Raw genomic sequence first — 6,245 nt, 5'->3', positions numbered from 1 at the left:
CTCCAGCCCGTTTGCTTCCCTCCTCTGTCCTGCTTCCATCCGGGCTGCTTCCCTTCTCCAACCTGTGTGATTCCTTCCTCCAGCCTGCCTGCTTTCTGCCTCCATCCCACTGCTTCCTTCCTCCTCCCTGCCCACCTCCATCCCACCTCCATCCCACCTCCATCTCACCTCCATGCCATGGCCATCCCACCTCCATCCCACCTCCATCCCACCTCCATCCCATCTCCATCCCACCTCCTTCCCACCTCCATCCCACCTCCATCCCACCTCCATCTCACCTCCATGCCATGGCCATCCCACCTCCATCCCACCTCCTTCCCATCTCCTTCCCATCTCCTTCTCACCACCACCTCACCTCCACCCCATCTCCATCCCACCTCCACCCCCCGCCCATCCCACCCCCATCCTGCCACCATCCCCTGCAGTTTTCCCCCGGAAGCCCAGCAAATCCGCACCGTGCCAATTTACTTCTTCTCCACTTGACATTTTGGCCAGCTCTCGCAAGAACCGTGAACACCGCAGGTCATTCTAAGACCCGGTTTCATGTCCTGTTCCAGACCACGAGGGTGCCGAAGGTTCACTTTAAACAGAAAAACCGTGTATATACATTTTTCTCAGCCCCCTCTGGGAGAGGTGGGGATACAACAGATCCTCCGCGAGCAGGAGCAGGGAGCAGATGCTCAGCCCTGCACACACAGCGGGAGGGATGTGAGGAGCTGGTGGGCTCTGCTGGGTTTAGATGTGATGTGTGCCTTGTGGGAACTTGCAGGGCACAAGGTGATGCCAAGCAGCACCAGATAAATCGGGCCATTTATCCTCTTCTTCCCAGCTTCGTCCTGCTGAGCTTGGGCAAAGCAAGAAAAAACAAAACATAACAAAAAAAAAAAAAAAGAAAAAGGAGCAATTGCATTTAATAAACTTAAATACACCAGTAACATCTCCAATAAACACTGCACAAACACTGGGGCATGTCCTTAGGTGTGTTTATGCTTCGATACACTGGGCAAAGGCCCTTGGACCAGCAGCTTCCTTTCAATATAATCTTTAACCAGCAAAGACACCCTTCGCTGTGTTTTTCTCCGTGCTTTGGAAATGAAAATCATCAGCGAAACGCAAATAAACCCCTCGTGGCCTGCCCAGCCTCGCTCAGACTCTGCCTCACGCAGCGATCCCTCGCGGTGCCGGTCCTTGTTTGCTTTTGCAGATATTTCCTTGCTGCCGTGAGGTTTTGTTGGCTGACAACAGGCAGAAGGACCCGACTTGTGGCCTGACCTTTGCACGACGCAGCTCGCAAGTGCTCAGCACCGCTGGCCATGCGTGCTGCAGACCGTCACTCAAGCTCCTTACCCTTTTTTCCAATACCTCCTTATTTCCAAATAGTTTTTTTGCTGCTCTTTATTTTATTTTATTTTATTTTATTTTATTTTATTTTATTTTATTTTATTTTATTTTATTTTATTATTTTATTTTATTTTATTTTATTTTATTTTATTTTATTTTATTTTTATTTATTTTATTTTTATTTATTTTTATTTATTTTATTTTTCTACAAGTGGCATACCAGCACCTTTACAAAAGCATTTATTTTGCCTTGCTCTGGGGTCTCTGAGCTGTCCTTTTTGATCCTCCCGGAGCAGCCACCTGGTTTTTGGCAAATGCTTCGTTGTCTTTTTCAAGAAATGAAAGCACAAAGTAAGGCTTTGCACGGGGAGCTGGCCTCTCTCTTCTCTGAGGAAGTGATGAAGTCGCCGTTCCTTTTTCAGTCCATTTGGGCAGGAGAAATGCCCATTTTTGAGGTGGGTTCCTTTGGTAGACGAAACTGAATCCAGCCCAGAAAGGTTCTCCATTACAGATGCTTTCCAAGGAGCCTACAAATCTTTCATGTGCCCAAATGAGGCAGGAAAGAAAACCTTTTCTTCTTCTTTTTACTATGATCACTATTATTATCATTATTCTTGTTATTAATAATAATATTTTTAATTTTAATTTTTACTCTCGCAGGGATTTTTAGAGTATCAGAGAAAAAGATGTTTGCTCTGGTTGTGGCAAGCTTCAGCCTTTGGAGCAAAATCCACCACTACAGGAATGAGATAAGGAAACCAGCAGGAGGTCTTGGGCAACCTCCTCTTATCTCTGGTAAAATCACCTGCCTCAACATCACGTGGCAGCGAGCTGCTAAGGGGCTGCTGCAGGATTCACATGGCTAAATTCAGAAAGAGTTTCACTGAAAAAGAAAGAAAGAAAGAAAGGAAGGAAGGAAGGAAGGAAGGAAGGAAGGAAGAAAGAAAGAAAGAAAGAAAGAAAGAAAGAAAGAAAGAAAGAAAGAAAGAAAGAAAGAAAGAAAGAAAGAAAGAAAGAAAGAAAGAAAGAAAGAGAAAGAAAGAAAGAAAAAGAAAGAAAGAAAGAAAGAAAGAAAGAAAGAAAGAAAGAAAGAAAGAAAGAAAGAACTAAATAATATAGGCATATTTTTTGCATTTCTAGGGTTTCAAACCATTATCACACAGGACCAGGGGATGGAAATCAGGTTTTGTTAATAAGCAAAAACCTTGGCTTGGGATAAGAGCAAGTGTGCTTCTCCACGTGGGTTCTTTCTGGGTATGTGCATCCACATTTTTTCCTAATTCACCCTAATAGGCCACTTTTAATCACTAATATTTAACTTCTGAAACAGCACTATAGTATTTTCTTTGAAGATCTTTAATATTCCTGCCCTCACCCCATTCCCTCACGTGGCTCTCCTTGACTTTGTGTCACTGCAGCCCTCTTCGAGCATCTTCTGCTGACGGTTCACCCTCCAAAGCTGACGTTGCCCAGCTCAGCACCAGCTTTCCTCTTCCCATCACGGGGCGGTGAAGCACCCGGTCTACAAAACGTTGCAGATTACCCAACCTGAGGACTTTGCTTCTTCAACAGTAGTGAAATAGAAACGTATTTTTGCCTTCAAGTACATGTGCCAGGTTTTATTGCTTTCAGCTGAGAATTAGCCAGCCTACATCGGTCCCCTGTGTCATTTTAGACAACGTATCTGTGTTTTTCGTCTCTAAAAGGACAGGGAAGCCCTGACCCTGCCTGAGAATTGCTGGCTGTAGGAGCTGGACAAGGATGCAACTCTCAGCTTGGTGTGGGAGTTGGGATGCCTGAGCTCAAACCCTAACTCTCGAAGCATGTGGCTTTAAAAAAAAAAAAATCAACAAATATGCTGGTTGTCAGCTAATTCTGCTGGATTTCAGCTTGCCCAGCAGCAGCTCGAGTCTGGGACCTTAACCCCCCTCTGAGCCCTTTTTGCTTTACAGCTCCCCGCGAGGCTGAAGGTCCCTGCTGGGGTTATTTCTTGCTCGGTACTCGTCCTGCAGCATCCTCCCCCTTCTCCCAGCAGATCCTCACAAACAGGGAACTCTGGTTGTGCAAGCCCTGGTGACTCAGTGAGCTCACGAGGAATCAAGTGACTTTGCCGGACGACATAAGCAAAAAGCAAAAAGCTTCTTCCCACCGTGGCTGGGAAGCAGCAAATCCAGCTCTGGGTGAGCAGAGAGCTGGTGAGAGCAGAGCCCCACGGGGAGGCAATGCCAGGAATATCATTTGTTCCTGGGAGGTTCATCAGGCCTCAGGTTGTGCCAGGGGAGGTTCAGGTTGGAAATGAGGAGACATTTCTGCTCAGAAAGAGCAGCCAGGCATTGGGACGGGTTGCCCGGGGAGGTGGAGGAGTCACCGTCCCTGGGGGTGTTCAAGGAGAGGTTGGACGTGGTGCTTAGGGACATGGTTCAGTGGGTGACACTGGTGGTAGGGGAATGGTTGGAGCAGGTGATCTTGGAGGTCTCTTCCAACCTTAATGATTCTGGGATTCTGTGTTTCTCTGTCCCTCTGCACAGCTCTGGCTATGGGCAGAGGGGAGGATGAAGGCAGAAACCACTCCAGGCTTCTGCTCCTGGTGCTTTCCAGCTGCTGCCAGGACTTTGAGTTTGGGCACGCTTAATCCTTGGCAAGGCAAAATCCTCATCTAAATTAAACATTAATTGCTTTTTTTTTTTTTTTTTGCGTTTTGTATGTAAAACATGGAAAATATCCTTTTGCTTCATCATCTCCCTTTGGTGTCTCCCCTCCTTTGACTTCAAGCAGGCACAACCATCAGCGAGCCTTTGTGTTTAGCAGTCCAGGATGGATTTTGGAGTGAGTTTTAAATCCATGGGAACTGCTTCGCTCTTTTCTTGGGGGGGCTGCTGCCGCAGCTGTTTTGGAAAAAAGCGCTCTCTTCGCTCCTGTGGTTGGGGCTTCAGCAGGTGATAGGATCCCAGGCTGACCATGGTGTCCCTCTTGGGAAACACCTGCCCTCCGGGGCACCTTTCCCACGTGCTCTCCACCCACGTGTCAGGAGGGTTGAAACCCTTTGGGGCCGACACTGTGCTTTCATTTCCCTTTGCGGGACCTGCCTGCCTTTGTTCTTACTCATACCCTACCCCGATCCCCAGAAAACCCAGGAGAGGTGGTTTAGTGTGAGCCAAACGTCAGCTGCTTTCCCCGTGCGCCTCTTCCTGACCTCCTCCCTCCAGCACTTGCTGAGCTTGTGCTTTGAAATCTCCGTCCGTCTGTCCCGGCTTGTGACGGATGCAATCTCTGTCCGTCTGTCCCAGCTTGTGATGGGAAGTGAGAACCGGCTTCCCCTCCTCGTCCTCCTGCGGTCAGCCCCTGCTCAGATGGTGGGCTTGCACAAGAGGCACCAGGGAAGGGACTGCTCTCATGCCTGACAGAAACCTCCAGCTGGCCCCGGAGGAGGAAATCAACTGCAAAGAAGAAGTGAGAGAGCAGCTGAGGCACTGACACACGCTGTGACAATTTGCATGCAGAGCATTTTGCTGTGGGTGCTTCACACACGGACATTGGGATGGATAAAGCAAAATCCCCTCCTGTGTCCTTTGCTCTCCTGCAGGAGCGGCACTCCGGTGTCCTCCATCGAAAGCAGCTCTGCCTGTTCACCCTCTTCCTTTGGGGAAAGTATTTAATAATTTCAATAATTTCGCCTCTCTCTGCAGGCTCAGAGGTTGGCCACGGCCAAGACAAGACCCTGAGCTGGGTGGGCACCTGGCCTCCTGGCTGATGGGCTTGTTCCTATCACAGAGTCATAGAATCGCAAAACAGTTTGGGCTGTAAGGGACCTTAAAAGTCATCTAAGGAAATTTTAATTTTAATTTATTTAGAAAAAAAAACTGTGCAGAGGCTGATGGGGAAGTTCCCACGGGTGGAAGGGAGGCCCTGCGGGGACAGAGCCTGTGCGCACCCATCCCAGCAGCAGCCCGCTGGGGACCTCAGGGTTTGCAGGATGAGGCCAGACCCGAGGGGAAAGCAAACTGCTGCGGGCTGGGCTGGGTTTTGGTGCCACCTGGTGGTCCGGGAAGGTTTTATAAAATGCAGGAGGAATTTGTGCAGAAAACTACAGAAAAAAAGTGCTGCAGGGCATCACAAAAGGGCCCATCTTGGAGCAGATCTCACTGCTGGGGGATGATTGCTGTCATCCCAACCCGTGGATGCTTGGGAATGGCTCCCCTAGGGAGGTGGGACAGTCTGCTGCTTCTCATCCCATCTCCTGGGTGAGACAGAGCTGCAGGATCCTTCTCTGTGCCTCCAGGAGGGATTGGATCAAGTCCCAGCCCTGCTGGTGTCACAGCTCCTAGCAAGGATTGACCCCAGCAGAAATTGGTGGGAGCATCTCCAATGCCCGCTGGCTGCTAAGCAAGGAGCCCTGCTTCAGCACAGCACAGAAAGGAAAAAATAAATAAATAAAACGCACCAGAAAATAAAAAATAAAATAAATAAATAAATAAAAAAAAAACAGGGACAGGGACATGTGCACCAGGAATGAATAGGAAGCTGAGCACCATAAAATCTCTGTGGCCAGGGGACTGAACCCCTGCTGCTGCACACCCGGTTGCCTAACAGGAGCCCGTGTGCTCGAGAGGCTTCCTCAACCCTTGCAGCTGCAAACAGAGGTTTGGGCAAGTGCCTCCTGGCTGGGGCTTCCAGCTGGGAACGGGTCTTGCCAAGGGATGCAGAAAAGCGGGGAGCAAACTGCAGCTGCATGCTGTCCTTTCTCACCACCTCGGAAAGGTTTTGTGCATTATTCGTCTTGGGTCTCACTGCCACAGGTTGCTGTGGAGGTGTCGACGTATTTTTAGGTACTTAAATGCACCAGTCTCGCTTTCGTCAGCGAGAACTTGCATTGCCATCCTCGGCTGGATGTCTCTACAGGATTA

Source organism: Anser cygnoides, chromosome 3 (genome assembly GCF_040182565.1).
Source record: "Anser cygnoides isolate HZ-2024a breed goose chromosome 3, Taihu_goose_T2T_genome, whole genome shotgun sequence".
Lineage (NCBI taxonomy): Eukaryota > Metazoa > Chordata > Aves > Anseriformes > Anatidae > Anser > Anser cygnoides.
Note: the sequence above shows the minus strand (reverse complement) of the source record.